The sequence below is a fragment of the Zingiber officinale genome, chromosome 1A, assembly GCF_018446385.1.
Source record: "Zingiber officinale cultivar Zhangliang chromosome 1A, Zo_v1.1, whole genome shotgun sequence".
NCBI classification, from domain to species: Eukaryota; Viridiplantae; Streptophyta; class Magnoliopsida; order Zingiberales; family Zingiberaceae; genus Zingiber; species Zingiber officinale.
The window spans coordinates 71,512,292-71,533,950 of NC_055987.1; positions in this window are offsets into that span (position 1 = coordinate 71,512,292).

Below are 21,659 nucleotides of genomic sequence, written 5' to 3' on the forward strand. Positions count from 1 at the left end.
CATGTCGGACTAGGTCCACCTGCAGAGTTTAACATGACAATCCTTATGAGCTCCTCTTGGGGACATTCTCAACCTAGATAACTAGGACACAGATTCCTTCTATAATCAACAACACACACTATAAGTAATATCATTTCCCAACTTATCGGGCATATTGATTTATCGAGCTAAACCTCACCCTTTGATAAATCAAAGAAATAAATATTAAATATATGTGCTTGTTATTATATTAGGATTAAGAGCACACACTTCCATAATAACTAAGGTTTAGTTCTTTTACTAAGTCAGTACAAAAGAACATACCTAAATGATCCTACTCAATACACTTAAAGTGTATTAGTGTAATTTATTAGTCAAGATAAACTAATACTTAATTACACTACGACTATACTGATAGTTTGTTCCTTTCTATCTTAGTCGCGAGCAACTGTTTATAATTTATAGAGAACCGACAACATGATCTTCTGAGTGTGACACCACACTCCATGTTGTCTACTATATAAATTAATTCAACAATTACATTTAATGTTTACCAATGTGATTCTTTTATTTTAACAAATAAATGTTTACAAAAGCTAGGCTTTTAGTATACACTCCAACAATCTCCCACTTATACTAAAAGACTAAGCTGTCATATCTATTGCCTTACATCTGATTCCCATCCCCTCCACATGCCAATCAAAAGCTTTTGCCGGAAGGGCCTTTGTGAAATGATCTGCCAGGTTATCTTCTGATGCAATCTTGGCGACGACAACTTCTCTTTGCTTGACAATGTCTCGTATCAGGTGGTACTTGCGCTCTATATGTTTACTTGCTTTATGGGCTCGTGGTTCCTTCGAGTTTGCAACTGCACCGCTATTATCACAATAAATTATGATGATCTTGGGCAAACCAGGAATCACATCTAAGTCCATTAGAAAGTTCTTGAGCCATACAGCTTCTTTTGCTGCCTCTGAGACTGCAACATACTCAGCTTCCATGGTTGAGTCCGAGACACATTTCTACTTAACACTCCTCTATGCAATGGCTCCACCTCCTAGAGTAAACACATAGCCTGATGTTGACTTACTATTGTCCCTATCTGATTGGAAGTCTGAATCCGTGTAACCCACAGGGAGCAAATCGTCTGCTTGGTAAACTATCATATAATCTCTAGTCCTTCTCAGGTACTTTAATATATGTTTTACTGCAGTCCAATGCCCTTGTCCAGGGTTACTCTGATATCTGCTAACCATGCCCACGATAAAACAGATATCAGGTCTCGTACACAGCATTACATACATAAGGCTTCCTGCAGCCGAAGCATAAGGAACTGCCTTCATGTCCTCAATCTCCTTTGATGTCTTTGGGGACAGGCTACTCCATATCTAAAAGGTAAGAAACCTTTCTTAGAGTTTTGCATGCTAAAACGAGCAAGGATTGTGTCTATATATAAAGCTTGGGATAGGCACAACATTCTTTTCTTGCGATCCCTTATAACTTTGATCCCAAGAATGTGTGCACACTCTCCTAAGTCCTTCATATCAAATTGTTTGGACAACCATACCCTTACGCCTGATAATACCTTGACATTGTTGTCAATTAACAAAATATCATCTATGTATAGTACAAGAAAAGAATACCACCACGTTTCCATTACACTTCTTGTATACACAAGACTCATCCGGACACTGAATAAATCCATATGACTGGATTACTTCGTTAAACCGGATGTTCCAAGATCTTGAAGCTTGCTTCAATCCGTAAATGGACCGATTAAGCTTGCACACTAGATGCTCTTTGTCTTTTTCAATGAACCCTTCTGGTTGCTTCATATGTGTAACACCCACGATATGCTAAGCTATACCTAAGAGTATTTTCCTTAGGATAAAAGGAAAATAAAATAAAATAGGGAAATGGGAATGGAAACCAAAATGAAAAAAAAAGAAGGTGAGGTTGATGTTTGAACCTTGAACCTCCCACTAATAATAGAATTAAATTTATGAATGATAACCACTAGGATAAGGAATAATAGATGGATAGAAAAGAAGTAAAATTCATGTTAAAGGTAAGAGAATAATTTAGTAAAGGAGCAAGAAAAGAACAAGTAGTCTTCTTCCTCTTTTTCATGGTTAAGAGAGGGAGCAAGAAAAAGGCAAATTTCCTTCCTTTCCCCCTCCTCCATTTCATGGGGGATGAATGAGGACATGGCCTCATTAAAGATAAACATGAGAATGGTAAATTTGCCTTAGAAAAATATTAGTGGAATATTGAACTAAAAAGAAATGAAAAGAAATAAAAATAGGGAGTGGTCAAGGATTGAACCTTGAACCTCTCATGATGTAAATAATAGGATTTAGGAGTAATAACCAGTTGGGATAGGAATAATATGTTGATAGCAAAGGAGGGAAACTCATGATAAAGATAGGAGTAAAGATCTAAGAAGAGAAAACAAGAAAAGAGCAAGAGAAAGGCAACTTGCCTTCCTCCCTTTCTCTCCCTCTTCCTCTTTGGTTTTGCCGAAATCTTAAAGAGGAATTAAGGGGATTCATTCCCCCTTATTTTATCATGAATGGTGAGAATAAATAGAAAATAAAATAAGTAAAATAAAATGAAAAAAAAAGGCTAAGGGAGAAGGAAAGCAAAAATCAAGTTTGCTACCTCTTCCCCCTTAACATAAAAGAGAGCAAGAAAAGAGAGAATTATTTTTCTCTCATTTTCTTTCACTCATCCTCTCCCTCACCGAAACCACAGTCCCCTCTCCTCCATCTTCAGCCCCAAAGCCAAGGTTTTTCCCCTAAGAAAAGCCTAAGATACAAGGAGGACTTAGCAAAGGAATCAAGGGAAAGGAACTAGAAGAAGAGGCTACTTCTTCTTCACCATACCTTAGATCCACAAGAGAAAAAGGATGTAAGCTTCCCCTCACCTGTGGTACAAGGCTTTTATGTTTTTTTTCGGATTTTATGAGGATCTTAAAACCTAGAAACAAGTTTGAGAAAATTCGGCTAAGAAGAGCTTTCAAAAATCTAGTGATGTTTAACTAGTCTCCACTACATGATAGATTTTCTATGCCATGGAAAAGGGTTCTTCTTCATGTTTTTATACCTATATGATGCTTGATCAGAGAAGTACTTAACCCTAGAATTTCGGCCAAAAATATTTTTAAGAGGCTAGGAAAATTTATTGTTTTACCCAACTAGTACAAGGTTCTCCCTATGAAATATTAAGGATCATGTATTAGTTTTCTTGCTTAGAAGATAATTGAAACTAAAAGAAAACCCACTCATATGTTTCGGCCAAGAAAGGGTTTAGGGTTAGGAAGACCCTTAAATTTAAATAAACATGCTCATGTGATAGAATACAAAGATCTTAAAAGATTTGTATGTTGGAATATTGCTAGAACTTCATGAACTTTTCTTAGGGTTTTCGGCCATGATGAGATGGATAGCTTAGAAAAGCTTAAACAAAATTTTAATATGCTCAAGACCTCTGTGATGTTTAGATATGAGAGTTGTCTAATGCCCTCATGCTTAATTAGGGTGTAGAAAAAATTGTTATATGACATAGGACATGTATGATCACAAGAGTCCAAGTTTGTTCATGAACCAAATTTATATATATGTTTCTTAGTAAATTTTACCATGAAACTTACTTAGGTTTTTCATGCTTTAGGCCACTTAAAAACCTAGATAAAGAATGGTAGGTTTCGGCCATGAGAAAAAAATAAAAGAAAAAGAGAAAAAGAAACCTAGAAAGCCTAAGACACAATTCATATGTATGCTCATTATGCTTGTCTTTACACATGCTATGAAACTTGTATGACTTCATATGTTTTTATGTTACTTGAAGCAAGTTTAAACACTGATGAGTTTCTGCCAAGTAGGATTTAAATGACCTAGAGGCCCTAGAATTTAAACCAAAGGTGTTAAAATGCTTCTTATGAAAATATGATAACCTATTGATTGTGTCACATGCTTGTATGATTTTTCCATGACCTAAATGGACCTTTGTAAGTCTCGGCCATGGAGGTTTAGAGGCCCTAGAAACCCTAGGACTTAAATTAATTATGCTCATGTCACTCTACATGAAAAATGATAAGTAGAAAGCCAAGGTTCAATTGCTATATGTTGTTTTATGACCTAAAATGATGCTAGGGTATGTTTCGGCCATAACTATTGGATGATGCCTTGTATGAATTTATACATAATATTAGTCCAAGTTCACATACTTGTATGCTTGTTTGTAGCCCTAATGAGAATTTGTTAAATTTTGACCATGACATATGTTAAGGGCTTAAAGAACTTAGGAACTAATTCAAATGTGTCAAATGTGTTTACCTTGTTCTTTGGTAAAAATGTTATAAATATGATTTAAAGTTGTCCATGCTTTTATGTCATATGGAACCTTGTTTCACACCTTAAGGTTTCGGCCATATGAAATTAGGGACTTGAGGAACTTAGAAACTAAGTTAATCATGTTTATAATGCTTCCTATGAAAATGTTATGATGATAATTTAGGTGCCACATGCTTGGATGTTGTGTTTAACCTAAATTGAGCTCTAAAGGGTTTTGGCCACAAGGGTTTAGGAAGCTTAAAACCAAGATAAATATGATACCATGTTTCCTATGATAGGATAATCACAAGATACACCCTTATGCTTAATATGTATGCTTGTGATTTATGACTTATGATATGATATGCATGATTTTATGATATGATATGCTTTGTGCTTAAAATATGCATGCTTATGTTATGATATGTGGTTAAATTATGCATGCTTTGATGCTATGTTTAGTGCTTAAAATATGCATGCTTCCATGATATGATATGTGGTTAAATTATGCATGCTTGATGATATGCTTTATGCTTAAGATATGCATGTTTTTTATGATCTATGCCTAAGTGATGCATATTGTTATGACATGATGTATTCCTAAGTGATGCATACCTTTATGATATGATGTATGCCTAAGTGATGCATACCTTTATGACATGATGTATGCCTAAGTGATGCATACCTTTATGATATGATGTATGCCTAAGTGATGCATACTTTTATGACATGATGTATGCCTAAGTGATGCATACTTTTATGATATGATGTGTGCCTAAGTGATGCATGCTTTTATGATACATGATATGTATGACATGTACTTTACTTTATATGTGAGTGGCTTGTACCAAGGGTGGGCTCCATAAGCGCCCCGGGGACTAAGGACCTCGTTAGGGATGGGCTCGTAAGTGCCCCTAGGACTAAGGGCCTAGTATGTTTGCCTTGTAGGGTTCAAGACTTGCTACCTTGGACCTACAAGGTTGCGCGCAATATGTAAGTGGTACATAGCCGGGATCCTCCTTATGTTGAGATTATTTTCAAGTATATATGTAAAAGAAAATGGTTTAAAAGATCATGAGACATACACATGTTTTTCGGATACATGTTTTCCAAAATCATATTGCATACACCTTATGATTATGCTATGTTTCATGTTATGCTCTTGATTATGATATGCCATGATAAGGTATGATTACGTTATGTTCATGCTATACCTTATAGACATGTTTCGGCCATTGATTTGTTGATGCTTGGTATATAGATTTCGGCCATGGATATGATGATGCCTTGATGTACATGTTTCAGCCATGCTTTGATATACCATGATACTTGTTTGTTATGCCATGTCTAGCTATGTTTTATGCAATGCACTATGTATATGTTTCGGCCATGGTGATGCTTGATATGCTATGACTAGTTGTGATTATATTATGATGCATGATATGCTTGAATAGAATGCTATGTTATGCCATGATTAGTTGAGATTATGACTTGTTGATGCATTCTTGATTATGTGTTGATTGTTGGTTTTAGTGAGTAGGAAAGGAACTTACTGAGCCATGAGTGCTCATAGCTTACTTTCCTTGTACCACAGATAAAGGAAAAAGCTGGATGAGTTAGAGGAGCAGCAGGAGGGGCAATGAAGATGTGTGTGGCGGTGGCTAGGCAACCAAATAAATAAGAACCTGCTTAAAGTTTCTTTAAAGAACTATGCATTGGTATTTTATGACTTGTGATACCTAAACATGTGTGGCTTGACATTATGGTTCCACTGGATTTGATGTTATGATTTTTGATGCCATGTGATAGTATAGTTCAAAAGAAATTTAAAAGAAAAGTTTTATTAAAACTATGAAAATTATTTTAAGTCTTCCGCTGTTTTAAAAAAAAAGAAAAATTTATATGTAGAGTATCGTAGCCCCGTCCCTTAGGGTAGCAGGGAGGGCGGGCGTTACAGGTTGGTATCAGAGCCAGGTTTATTGCCAGCTCACTACACACACATCAAGCCTCCTACCTGCCGCTTCAAGTAAGAATGTTTATGTTTAATTTTCTTGTTATATGTTTATGCTTTGCTATATGCTTATGCTTAGTTTCATGTTGTATGACTTATGCTTTATTTTTCTATATTTTTCTTTGCTATATGGCTTATACTTTATTTCCTTATGTCATATTGTTATCACTCTATTCTTTATTTTTCCTTATGTTACTTATGCTTTAGTTTCATGTTTTGCTTGCTTATGTATGATGCTTTAGTTCTATGCTTATTTTTATGATGCTTTCATAGTATGCATGTTGACTTATTCTTTTGGAATTAGTTAGGTATGCATGATGGTAGGATAGGGATGATAATAACCTTATGCTAGCCTTGTTGTCAATAGACAAAGGAATTAGAGGAAGCTTAAGACCTAACTAAACTTTCACACCATGATATGTATCTCATGTTAAGATGTTAGTCTACTGTTTTTATGTTTACATGTTGGATTAGAACTTAAGATCATGTTCTCAAATTTTCGGCCAAAAAAAAAAAATAAATAAATAAATAAAAGTCTTAGTAAAGTTAAGACCTAAACTAAACATGCTCGCTATGTTCTTATGATTTGTACCCTATGGTAGAGGACTAGTTTATTGTTCTTATGCTTGTAGGATGCTTAAAACTTGAGTATATATTCCTAGAACTTTTAGCCATGATAGAAATTAAGGCTTAAAGGAACTCAAAACTCAACTACACATGCTCAAGATACCTCTTATAATATATGATATGATAGTGAATTAGGGTTTCTTGTTTCCATGTGTATATGTTATTTTAACCTAATTTGGTACAAGTGGTTTTTATGGTTTTATATGCATTTAAAAGATTTAGAAACCTAGGAAGGTTTTATGACAAGTCTAAGATACTCATGAACTCCTTGATGAAAGAGTATGAAACTAACTTGATGTTTTGTTTATGTTGCTTGAGACTAAGATTATTTCTCCTCTTTGTAACTCTCGGCCATGAAGGAATCAAGGGCCTAGGAGAACTTAAACCTAACACTAAGCATGCCATGATTTCTTTAAGACAAGATATGAAGAGTACTTAGGGTTTTCACACTTGTATGTTGATTTGAAACCTAAACATGTTTATTTATGATACATGATTTATTACATGTTGGTAGTTAAGTTTTCATACTACATGTGGCATAAAAAGAACCTAGAACTCACCTTAGGTTTCGGCCAAAATAGAAAATGAGGTTTAGATTAAAGTGTTGAAACCTATACATGCTTGTTATGCTCCTTCATGATACATGACTTACTACATGTTGATAGCTAAGTTTTCTTGCTACATGTTATACAAATAAAACCTAGAGACTTACCTTAGGTTTCGGCCAAGGGCTGGAAATTTGGATTAGGAACTCATCTATACTTGCTCACTTGCTAGGTTATATATGATTATGGATGGTGTTAGTTTATTTCAAGTTCAAATGCCATTTAACCTAGAATCATGACTTGAAATATCTCGGCCAAGATAATAATTTAGGGATAAAGAGTTTTCTTATGATTTAAAGGACTCACCTGCTAGGCTAATTACCATGAGACATTAGGTTAATGATTGCATGATGTTATGTTGCCAAAACCTAGGATTTATGCCTACCTGTTTTGGCTAAGTAAGGATAAAAGGGTTAGAAGAAGTTAAAAACCAAACAATGCTTGTTATGATTCTTCATTATGTATAACCCACTATATGATTCATGCTTTAGGTTGTTGAAAGAAAACTATAATCATGCCTTCATATTCGGCCAAGACAAGAGAATGAGGTTAAGGAGCTACCTAGGTTATTCAAAGGCTTCACATGTTATGTATCATAAGGACTTAGGTATTTGATTTCCAAGTTTAATGAAAACCTAGGAATTATACTCTTGAAGGTTTGGCCAAGATAGGTTTTAGGGCTTGTGGGAAGTTCAAAACCCTAACAACGCATGACAATGACTCTATATGATATGGTATGAACTTTTATGTCATGATATGTTTTATGCTAGGTACACACATGCCATCATGTTATGAATCCTTACGCTATGCTTTATGTTATGTACACCTAAGCCATTATGTTATGATCCCTTATAATATGTTTTATGTTATACGAGTAATTGTGGACAAATAGGAAGGGTGAGTTAAGTATTAGAAGATATAAAAGTACCCAAAGTTATTTTAAGTTCGAGGACGAACTTTTTATGAGGTATGGGGTACTGTAACACCCACGATATGCTAAGCTATACCTAAGAGTATTTTCCTTAGGATAAAAGGAAAATAAAATAAAATAAAATAAAATAGGGAAATGGGAATGGAAACCAAAATGAAAGAAAAAGAAGGTGAGGTTGATGTTTGAACCTTGAACCTCCCACTAATAATAGAATTAAATTTATGAATGATAACCACTAGGATAAGGAATAATAGATGGATAGAAAAGAAGTAAAATTCATGTTAAAGGTAAGAGAATAATTTAGTAAAGGAGCAAGAAAAGAACAAGTAGTCTTCTTCCTCTTTTTCATGGTTAAGAGAGGGAGCAAGAAAAAGGCAAATTTCCTTCCTTTCCCCCTCCTCCATTTCATGGGGGATGAATGAGGACATGGCCTCATTAAAGATAAACATGAGAATGGTAAATTTGCCTTAGAAAAATATTAGTGGAATATTGAACTAAAAAGAAATGAAAAGAAATAAAAATAGGGAGTGGTCAAGGATTGAACCTTGAACCTCTCATGATGTAAATAATAGGATTTAGGAGTAATAACCAGTTGGGATAGGAATAATATGTTGATAGCAAAGGAGGGAAACTCATGATAAAGATAGGAGTAAAGATCTAAGAAGAGAAAACAAGAAAAGAGCAAGAGAAAGGCAACTTGCCTTCCTCCCTTTCTCTCCCTCTTCCTCTTTGGTTTTGCCGAAATCTTAAAGAGGAATTAAGGGGATTCATTCCCCCTTATTTTATCATGAATGGTGAGAATAAATAGAAAATAAAATAAGTAAAATAAAATGAAAAAAAAAGGCTAAGGGAGAAGGAAAGCAAAAATCAAGTTTGCTACCTCTTCCCCCTTAACATAAAAGAGAGCAAGAAAAGAGAGAATTATTTTTCTCTCATTTTCTTTCACTCATCCTCTCCCTCACCGAAACCACAGTCCCCTCTCCTCCATCTTCAGCCCCAAAGCCAAGGTTTTTCCCCTAAGAAAAGCCTAAGATACAAGGAGGACTTAGCAAAGGAATCAAGGGAAAGGAACTAGAAGAAGAGGCTACTTCTTCTTCACCATACCTTAGATCCACAAGAGAAAAAGGATGTAAGCTTCCCCTCACCTGTGGTACAAGGCTTTTATGTTTTTTTTCGGATTTTATGAGGATCTTAAAACCTAGAAACAAGTTTGAGAAAATTCGGCTAAGAAGAGCTTTCAAAAATCTAGTGATGTTTAACTAGTCTCCACTACATGATAGATTTTCTATGCCATGGAAAAGGGTTCTTCTTCATGTTTTTATACCTATATGATGCTTGATCAGAGAAGTACTTAACCCTAGAATTTCGGCCAAAAATATTTTTAAGAGGCTAGGAAAATTTATTGTTTTACCCAACTAGTACAAGGTTCTCCCTATGAAATATTAAGGATCATGTATTAGTTTTCTTGCTTAGAAGATAATTGAAACTAAAAGAAAACCCACTCATATGTTTCGGCCAAGAAAGGGTTTAGGGTTAGGAAGACCCTTAAATTTAAATAAACATGCTCATGTGATAGAATACAAAGATCTTAAAAGATTTGTATGTTGGAATATTGCTAGAACTTCATGAACTTTTCTTAGGGTTTTCGGCCATGATGAGATGGATAGCTTAGAAAAGCTTAAACAAAATTTTAATATGCTCAAGACCTCTGTGATGTTTAGATATGAAAGTTGTCTAATGCCCTCATGCTTAATTAGGGTGTAGAAAAATTTGTTATATGACATATGACATGTATGATCACAAGAGTCCAAGTTTGTTCATGAACCAAATTTATATATATGTTTCTTAGTAAATTTTACCATGAAACTTACTTAGGTTTTTCATGCTTTAGGCCACTTAAAAACCTAGATAAAGAATGGTAGGTTTCGGCCATGAGAAAAAATAAAAGAAAAAGAGAAAAAGAAACCTAGAAAGCCTAAGACACAATTCATATGTATGCTCATTATGCTTGTCTTTACACATGCTATGAAACTTGTATGACTTCATATGTTTTTATGTTACTTGAAGCAAGTTTAAACACTGATGAGTTTCTGCCAAGTAGGATTTAAATGACCTAGAGGCCCTAGAATTTAAACCAAAGGTGTTAAAATGCTTCTTATGAAAATATGATAACCTATTGATTGTGTCACATGCTTGTATGATTTTTCCATGACCTAAATGGACCTTTGTAAGTCTCGGACATGGAGGTTTAGAGGCCCTAGAAACCCTAGGACTTAAATTAATTATGCTCATGTCACTCTACATGAAAAATGATAAGTAGAAAGCCAAGGTTCAATTGCTATATGTTGTTTTATGACCTAAAATGATGCTAGGGTATGTTTCGGCCATAACTATTGGATGATGCCTTGTATGAATTTATACATAATATTAGTCCAAGTTCACATACTTGTATGCTTGTTTGTAGCCCTAATGAGAATTTGTTAAATTTTGACCATGACATATGTTAAGGGCTTAAAGAACTTAGGAACTAATTCAAATGTGTCAAATGTGTTTACCTTGTTCCTTTGGTAAAAAAATGTTATAAATATGATTTAAAGTTGTCCATGCTTTTATGTCATATGGAACCTTGTTTCACACCTTAAGGTTTCGGCCATATGAAATTAGGGACTTGAGGAACTTAGAAACTAAGTTAATCATGTTTATAATGCTTCCTATGAAAATGTTATGATGATAATTTAGGTGCCACATGCTTGGATGTTGTGTTTAACCTAAATTGAGCTCTAAAGGGTTTTGGCCACAAGGGTTTAGGAAGCTTAAAACCAAGATAAATATGATACCATGTTTCCTATGATAGGATAATCACAAGATACACCCTTATGCTTAATATGTATGCTTGTGATTTATGACTTATGATATGATATGCATGATTTTATGATATGATATGCTTTGTGCTTAAAATATGCATGCTTATGTTATGATATGTGGTTAAATTATGCATGCTTTGATGCTATGTTTAGTGCTTAAAATATGCATGCTTCCATGATATGATATGTGGTTAAATTATGCATGCTTGATGATATGCTTTATGCTTAAGATATGCATGTTTTTTATGATCTATGCCTAAGTGATGCATATTGTTATGACATGATGTATTCCTAAGTGATGCATACCTTTATGATATGATGTATGCCTAAGTGATGCATACCTTTATGACATGATGTATGCCTAAGTGATGCATACCTTTATGATATGATGTATGCCTAAGTGATGCATACTTTTATGACATGATGTATGCCTAAGTGATGCATACTTTTATGATATGATGTGTGCCTAAGTGATGCATGCTTTTATGATACATGATTATGATATGCCATGATAAGGTATGATTACGTTATGTTCATGCTATACCTTATAGACATGTTTCGACCATTGATTTGTTGATGCTTGGTATATAGATTTCGGCCATGGATATGATGATGCCTTGATGTACATGTTTCTGCCATGCTTTGATATACCATGATACTTGTTTGTTATGCCATGTCTAGCTATGTTTTATGCAATGCACTATGTATATGTTTCGGCCATGGTGATGCTTGATATGCTATGACTAGTTGTGATTATATTATGATGCATGATATGCTTGAATAGAATGCTATGTTATGCCATGATTAGTTGAGATTATGACTTGTTGATGCATTCTTGATTATGTGTTGATTGTTGGTTTTAGTGAGTAGGAAAGGAACTTACTGAGCCATGAGTGCTCATAGCTTACTTTCCTTGTACCACAGATAAAGGAAAAAGCTGGATGAGTTAGAGGAGCAGCAGGAGGGGCAATGAAGATGTGTGTGGCGGTGGCTAGGCAACCAAATAAATAAGAACCTGCTTAAAGTTTCTTTAAAGAACTATGCATTGGTATTTTAGGACTTGTGATACCTAAACATGTGTGGCTTGACATTATGGTTCCACTGGATTTGATGTTATGATTTTTGATGCCATGTGATAGTATAGTTCAAAAGAAATTTAAAAGAAAAGTTTTATTAAAACTATGAAAATTATTTTAAGTCTTCCGCTGTTTTAAAAAAAAGAAAAATTTATACGTAGAGTATCGTAGCCCCGTCCCTTAGGGTAGCAGGGAGGGCGGGCGTTACAATATGGATGTTTTCTTCAAGACTTCCGTTAAGGAAAGCTGTCTTGACATCCATTTGTCAAATCTCATAATCCATATGAGCAGTAATGGATAAGAATATCCGGATAGATTTAAGCATGGCTGCCGGCGAAAAAGTCTCCTCATAGTCGATTCCCTCTTTCTGAGTATACCCTTTCGCAACAAGCCTTGCTTTGAAGGTTTCTACCTTCCCATCTGTCCCTCTTTTCCTTTTGTAGATCCACTTGCATCCAACGGCTTTTACACCATCAGGTGGTTCTACAAGCTCCCAGACCTTATTAGAGTACATAGACTCTACTTCAGAATTCATTGCCTTTTGCCAAGATACTGCATCTATATCTTGGAGTGCTTCATCAAATGTCCGGGGATCAGGTTCATGTTTACCTGGGATCAAGTCCGAAGACTCTCCCAAAAACATGAATCTCTCAGGTTGCCTTACAACCCTCCCACTTGTTAGAGTGTATACTAAAAGCCTAGCTTTTGGTATAAACATTTATCTAGAAATAAGAATCACATTGGTCAAATGTCTACATTTATGATAAATGTAGTTGTTCAATTAATTTATATTGTAGATAACATGGTGTGTGGTGTCACACACAGAGGATCATGTTATAAGTACCTTATAAATTATAAACAGTAACTCACGACCATAATGGAAAGAAACAAACCATTGGAAGGTCGTAGTGTAATTAGGTATTAGTTTATTTTAACTATATAATTACACTAGTACACTTAGAGTGTATTGAGTAGGACCATTAGAGGTCGTTTCTTTTATACTGACTTTATAAAGAAACAAAGACCTCAGTTATTATGGAAGTGTGTGCTCTTAATCCTAATATAATAACAAGCACATATATTTGATATTTATTTCTTTAATTTATCAATGGGTGAGATTTAGTTCGATGAATCAATAAGCCCGATAAGTTGGGAAATGATATCACTTATAGTGTGTATTGTTGATTATAGAAGGAAACTGTGTCCTAGTGATCTAGGTTGAGAATGTCCTCAAGAGGAGCTCATAAGGATTGTCATGTTAAACCCTGCAGGTGGACTTAGTCCGACATGATAATAAGGTTGAGTGGTACTACTCTTGGACTAAGATATTAATTAAATGAGTTGTCAGTAACTCGCTTAATTAATGGACATTTGACATCTTAAACACAGGGAGACTAACACACTCATAATAAGAAGGAGCCCAAAATGTAATTTGGGATTGGTGCGGTAGTTCAATAATAGTTCTTTAGTGGAATGAATTATTATTGATGGAATTAAGTTGTGTATTCGGGGCGAACACGGGAAGCTTAATTTCATCGGGAGACCAAAACCAATTCCTCCTCTCGGTCCCTATCGTAGCCTCTTGTATATAGAGATTTATACCCACCACATACCCACCTTCTTACCCAACCAATAGGGGCCGGCCAAGCTAAGCTTGAAGCTCAAGCTTAGGGTCGGCCAAGCCTAAAGGTTGGCCTTAAGGTGGTCGGCCAATAGCTTGGAGCCCAAGCTTAGGTGGTCGGCCACATCATATTAAAAAGGATTTTTTAAAATTATTTCTTATGTGGATATCATAGTTTTAAAAGAGAGTTTAAAAATTAAATCTTTCCTTTTAAAGCTTTCTACAAAAGATTAAGAAAAGATTTGAAATCTTTCCTTATTTGTAGATTGAAAGGAGATTTTATTTTTAAGAAAAACTTTCCTTTTTAACCATGATAATAATTTAAAAGAGAAGTTTAAAAATTAAATATTCTCTTTTATTAGTTTCTACAAAAGATTAAGAAAAGATTTGATATCTTTCCTTATTTGTAGATTGAAAAGAGATTTTAATTTTTAGAGATAACTTTCCTTTTGGAAATTATCCACATGTTTAAAAGAAGAATTTTAATTTATAAAATTTCCTTTTTATTAACCAATCATGAAGGGATAAAAATTATTGGAGAAATTTTTATAAATTTCTAGAAACAAATTAGGAAGTTTTAATTCTTGTGTGAATTAAATTTTCCTTGTTTTGGGGAATTAGAAGTGGTCGGCCATTATTATTAAAAGAAGAAAATTGTTTTTTAATTAAAATAATTTTTCTTTTTTATGACAAAAGAATTAAGGAATTTTTTATTAAAATTTCCTTATTTGTCAAGACCAAGGATTATAAAAGAGGGGGTAGAGGTGCCTTCATGGGTGATCAACTCTTTTATTCTTCTCCTCTCTTTTCCTCCTTGGTGGCCGGCCCTAGCTTCTTCCTCTTCTCTTCTTCTTATGGCCGGCGGCAACCTCTCTTGGAGCTCTTGATGGTGGCCAGTTCTAGCTAGGAGAAGAAGGAGAGAAAGGTGGTTTTATTTCTTGCATCCCTTGGAGCTTGGTGGTGGTGGCCGGACCTCTACTTCTCTTGGAGAATTGTGGTGGCCGAACCTTGTAAGGAAGAAGAAGGTGCTTGGTGGTTCTCATCTCGGAAGATCGTTGCCCACACAACGTCCGAGGTTAGAAGAGGAATACGGTAGAAGATCAAGAGGTTTTCTACAAGGTATAACTAGTAATTTTTCTTTCCGCATCATACTAGTTATTTATGGAAATAATACCAAATACAAGAGGCTTACGATTCTAGAATTTCGAATATATTTTTACGATGTTGTGTTCTTTTGTTTTTCTTTTCCTTGTGATTTGATTGTTCTTTTCGGTTAAGCTAAAGTTATTTTAGGAAATTAATATTAGCTTTCCATAAGAGGTTTTGTCTAGTCGGTGGTGGTTGCTCCCATATCCAAGAAGGCCATGTGTCTCGCCACGTCAGTACTGGGAACCAATTATGGAAATTAATATTTAATGGAATTAATAACTTAAGGCGATTTGGGTCGAACGTGTTAAGTTCCGCAGGAGACCCAAGTCAAAACCTAAAAGAACGAATAGATTAAGTTTTGGATCAAACGTGTTAAGTTCCGCAGGCGATCCAAAATTTAATTTAAAAGAACACATGGTAGCTAGGAAAAGGTTCAGACCTTTGTACAAAATTTTTGTACAGTGGAACCTATAGGTTTTCTGAGTAGCAACCAACACCACTACGACGAGGCACCGTCTGTGGTTGTGTATCATGTGCAACACGTGTTGTAGTCTCTTGTGGTACTTCATCTTGTACTGTTGGTACTGAGGTAGACGTGTCCTCTCTAATTTCTTCTAGAACTATTTCACTCATGGGCTTATGGTTCATTACATAATCTTCTTCTAAAAAATGAGCATTGGTGCTACCAATGATCTTCTGATTTTTAGGATTATAAAACAAACCACCTTTCGTTCCCTTAGGATATCCAACAAACAGACAAACTTCTGTACGTGATTCCAACTTGTCAGTATCTCCCTTCAGCACATGTGCTGGACTACCCCATATCCGGATATGATTCAGACTAGGCTTACGCACATTCCATAATTCTATGGGAGTAAAAGGAACTGTTTTAGAAGGTACCATATTCAGAATGTACATTGATATTTCTAAAGCATATCCCCAAAACGAATTCGGTAATTCTGAATAACTCATCTTGATCTAACCATTTCCATAAGAGTCATATTCCTTCGTTCTGCCACATCATTCTGCTAGGGTGTACCAGGTGCAGACAATTGGGATTGAATCTCGACTTCTGATAAGTAATTCCTAAACTCTCCAAAGAGGTATTCGCCACCACGGTCAGACCGTAGTGTCTTGATACTTTTACCAAGACGTTTCTCCACATCAGCCCTATATTCTTTGAACTTGTCAAAGCATTCAGACTTGCGGCGCATCAGGTAAATGTATCCGTATCTTGAATAATCATCTATAAAGGAGACAAAGTATTCATAACCTCCTCTTGCCTGGAAAGACATAGGACCACACAAATCAAAATGAACCAGTTCTAACGCATCTTTGGCTCTATACCCCTTGGCCATAAAAGGTCTCTTGGTCATTTTACCCTCCAAGTAGGATTCACATGTTGAAAAGTTTTCCAACTCTAATGAACCTAAGAGTCCATCGGCTACAAGCCTTTGAATTCTACTTAGGTTAATATGTCCAAGCCTTAGATGTCAAAGATATGTTTGGTTCATTTCCGAAGGTTCTTTTCTCTTATTAGAGTTAGAAGATGTGTTATTAATTTCCATATTTTGCTTTGTGGGAGAAATTGGATTTAAAGTGTATAAATTGCCAACTAATGCACCAGAACAGATAATCACCTTATTTCTCTTTATAACGACATTGTTACTAAAAGAGACTGAATATCCATCCAAATAGAGTTTAGAAACTGAAATTAAATTCTTTCTAAAATTGGGTACATAAAGACAATTTCTTAAAATCAAATTTCTATTCCTATCAAAAGATAAGTAGACGTCTCCCACTGCAACAACCGCCACCTTAGTAGCATTGCCCATGTAGACAGTTATCTCTCCATCAAATAGTTGTCGGGTTTCTGGAACCCCTGCAAAGAATTGCAGACATGATCAATGGCTCCCGTATCTACACACCAGGTGCTGGTAGATAACACCGCTAAACATGTTTCAACTACTAGAGTATGAATTATACCTTTATTGTTCTGGTTCCTACGAGGATAGTCTGCTTTCCAATGTCCAGACGGCTTGCAGATGAAGCACTTGCCCTTCGGCTTCTTCATTCCAGCTTTCTGTCCTGTACTCTGAGGTTTATTTACCTTCTTTGCTGAAAAAAACTGTTTCTTCTTCTTCTTGCCTTTCGACTTAGAAGTAGAACCATTTTCAGCATAATGAATCTGAGAACTATGACGAAATATTCCTTCTGCTGCCTGTAGTTCTGTCTGTAAGGCCCGAAAATTCTCGAAACTGCATTATAAATATTCTATGATTTTTCTGGAATTTTTAGATATTTTTCCGAAATTTTCCGAGTAGCGGAAGCAGCAAAAATAATTAGAACCGCAAAATAGCTTAGGTGGGAATCGAACCCGAGACCTATGGCTTAGGGATAATGTTGGGAACCAGTTGAACCCAGCAGGGCCGTGCTGAAAGGAAAGGGAACCAATTATAATTATAATTGGGTTGGCCGAATTAGTTACTTAGTATAAATAGGAGGGTTAAGTTGGGGGTTGGTTTATTTGGAGAACTTGGTTCGGCAATATCAAATTTCACCGTGACCTATCCCTCTCCCAAAAACCTTCACCGCCGCCCACTTCTCTTCCTCCTCCTCTCTCGGCGCCCAAGCCCCAAGGGCTCTCGGATCACCTTCCGGCAACGACTCCAACACGAAAGAGGTTCTTCTCCGCGAGAGGAACGTATAGACGCGAGCGAATCGTCGAGAAGTCGTCTCCACCGAAATTTCTAGCGAAAGAAATTGTAAGAAAATTAGCGTACGAGGTAAGAAACCCCTCACCTGCAGTATAATAGCTTCCGATTGAGTTTTATGCTTTAGTTAGGATGTATGCAGATTTTCTATCGATACCTAGGGTGTATTTAACTCTCTTCGCAGATTAGGGATTTAGTTGAGCACCTCTAGATGGGTCGGGCATGTCTTCCCTCTTCAGATAGGAGGTTGATGTTGTCGGGTGTCTAGAGGCGGTCTCCCTAATAGAGAGGAGAGTTAGGGCACACTAAGTGTTCGATAAAATAGCTAGTTTAGAAAAAAATGCACCATATGTATCTTTAACAGCTCAGTTAGATACATTAGAAGTATCTATTCAGTATTCTCAGTTTATTACAGCTTATACGGATCAGATGTCCAATGGGTGGGCTCCCACAGTCGCCTCTAGGTTTAGATAACCTAGCTCTAGGTTCAGATAACCTAGAAACAATAGAATAAGCAAGTATTAGCTATTTCAGTATTTTATTTTCAGTGGCACTGTACTGGATCAGATATCCATTGGGTTGGACTCCCACAGTCGTCCCTAGGTTTAGATAACCTAGTTAACCCTACTAAATTCGGGACTTGCAAACCCGGGTCTAGTTAGGGATGCGCGCATAGCAAGTATAGTTGTCGGGCCCAAACAGCATGATTATGTATTTTCACTTATTACGATATTAGCTTTCAAACTCTTAATCTAATCCAGTGATTATAGTTTAAGATCAGTTTTAGCGCAGTTCAGTTTCAGTTCAGTATCATGCTCCAGTTTAGTTTTTCTCTGTGAATATGCATGATAACTTTATGTGCAGTTGTTATACAGGTTTTTATGTTCAGGTTTAGATATGCCATGATTGTATGCTTATATGCCATGTCATGCTAGTTTATTCAGTATATCCAGCATATGTTTTAAACAGCATGATTTAAAATCATATTTGCATCGTTGCATGTTTTTGTTAGGTAGATGGTTTCTTACTAAGCTTTAAGCTTACAGATACTATTTTTCCTTATACTGCAGATAAAGGTAAAGGAAAGATGGACTAGCAGAGGGAGCTGGAGGACAATGCAAAGGATGGTGTGTGTGGCAGGAACTGGAATAAAAGACCTTGGAGAGTTTAGCAAATTAGAAACTAGTTCTTCCTTAAGACATTTTCTTATACTTTGCTTTTTATGCATTTCTAGTAGTTAAAAGTTGTGAGTTGATGAACCTTGCTTTAGCTTAAGTTTAGAATTGTTACTACATGTTATTAGAATAGTTGATCATGCATTAGATAGTTGTTATGTGGTATTTTGGCACGCCAGAGTGCTGAAATCAGAGTTTCAGCTCGAAATCAGAAACCCCTGATCGGTCGGCAGACCGATCAGGGATCTGGTTTCTGCGAACACACATTCTGTTCGTTCCCTGATCGATCCGTGGATCGATCAGGAGCTGGATTGCGGCTCACCGATCGGTCAGCAGACCGATCAGTAAGCCACTGATCGGTCTCACTGGCCGATCAGTGAGACCGAAGAAGAGGGCAGAAGCACGGAGGCTCACTGATCGGTCTACCGACCGATCAACGTGCTCCTGGATCGGTCGGTAGACCGATCCAGCTGCATACAGAAGCTATGGATCGGTCAGCCGACCGATCCAGAGTCTCCTTCCGTGCCAGTATCAAGCTGGATCGATCCCTGGATCGATCCAACAGCCCAATCGATCCATGGACCGATTGGAATGCTTGATTACAGCTAGCAAGTCATCCGGGAGGCATAGATTGTCTTCCCTAGCATATGTACAATTATTAGGTACATGTAGAGCGTTCAGTTTCAGCGTTCCCAGTAATTAGAATAGAAAAAAATTCAAATTTGATCAGTTTTCCGCACAGTACAGCACAGCATAACTGTAGCGATTCGACCTTACAGCCTAGTAGTAGAAGGCGGGTCGTTACAGAGTGGTATCAGAGCAGTGTTCCATACTTCCTACACACACATCAGCATTGTACCTGCAGTTTCCAAGTAAGAATACATCTACTTTGTTTATGCTCCTTGTCTTGTTATTACAGTTCATGTTTATATGTCTACTGCCTGTTAGTCTGTGCTAGTTTTAGACATGATATCAGTAGTTATATAACTGTTATTACATTAGTTATGTTATGTTCTCTATGTCTTTAGAAATGGCACGAGGACGCCCAGCTAGAAGGGCACTAGCTACTGAGCCCCAGCAAGAGGCAGGCAGTTCAGTGCCTCCTCCAGATCTTACAGCATTAGTGGCTTAGCTGAACAGCAACAGGAAATAGCCACCTTAAAGGCTAATCAGCAGAGTACCCCCACAGTCACCCCGGAACCGAATTTGACTACTCCGGTAGTCTTGGAGGTTCCACCAGCTCAGCCTACAGCACCAGCACCAGCAGCCCCAGCAGCTGAGCCAAGAAAGGAAGCCTATCTGATCCAGTGGCAGCGGGTCAAGCCAGAGAACTTCTCAGGCACTAGTGAACCATGGGATGCACAAGCCTGTTTCAAAACACTGGAGAGCACGATGGAGCTTCTGGACTGGCCAGAACACGAGAAGGTGGAGTGTGCCTCCTTCTGCCTGACAGGAGACGCACGCATGTGGTGGGAGAGAATCAGAACGAAGCGCCTAGTAAACCAGATGTCATGGGCTGACTTCGAGAAGGAGTTCTTCGAGGAGTTCTTCCACATACGGGTTACAAACCGCCACTACGACGAGTTCACTGAGTTTCGTCAGGGCAACCTTTCAGTTGAGGAAGCCGTGAAGAAATTCAACAGGTTGGCTCGTCTGTGCACAGAGCTAGTCAGCACAGAGAAGGAACGAATCCGGTTGATGCTCAAGATGCTGAGGCTAGAGATAGCGGTGAACGTGGCTGGTGGCATACATAGGCCACAAACCACAGAGGAGTTAGTGAGCAGTGCCTTGACCACAGAGCATTACCAGAACATCATAAAGCAGCAGAAGCAAGTCTCCTCAGAGTCCAAAGGCCAAGGAAACTCTCACACTCAAAAACAGCAAGGCTACAGCTCTAACTGGAAAGGGAACTCCAACAGCAAGCACAAATCAGGGAGTGAACCAAAAGGAGGACCATCTGGCAAGCGACCCAGCTATCCAAAGCGTGCTACTTGTGGGAAATTCCACCCAGGGGTTTGTCGCAAGGGCACACGAGGATGCTTTGAATGTGGACAAGAGGGGCACATGGCCAAGCAATGCCCGAACAAGACCGGTCTTCCTCAGCCACAGCAGATTCAGTATGCAGGCCAGCCAGCTCAGTTATATCAGATGCAGGCTGCTCTAGAAGGTCCACTTATCAGCCAAGGCAGATTAGAAGCCCCTCCAGCTATGGCGAATGCGAGGATCTACTCACTCACCAGAGAGGATGTAGCCAATGCCTCGACAGTTGTCACAGGTCAGATTAGCATTTTTCAGTATAGTGCTACTGTTCTATTTGATACTGGGGCAACCCATTCATATATAGCCAGGGTGTTCTCCGAAAAATTAGAAATACCCTCAGAAGCACTCAGTGGTCGATTTTTGACGACACTACCTTCAGGAGAGATCATGGCATCCACGCACTGGCTCAGAGCAGTGCCAGTCATTATCGCAGACAGAGAGCTCTTTTGTGATCTGATAGTGCTAGAAATGACCGACTATGATGTTATCTTTGGAATGAACTTTCTGATCAGATACGGTGCTACCATAGAGTG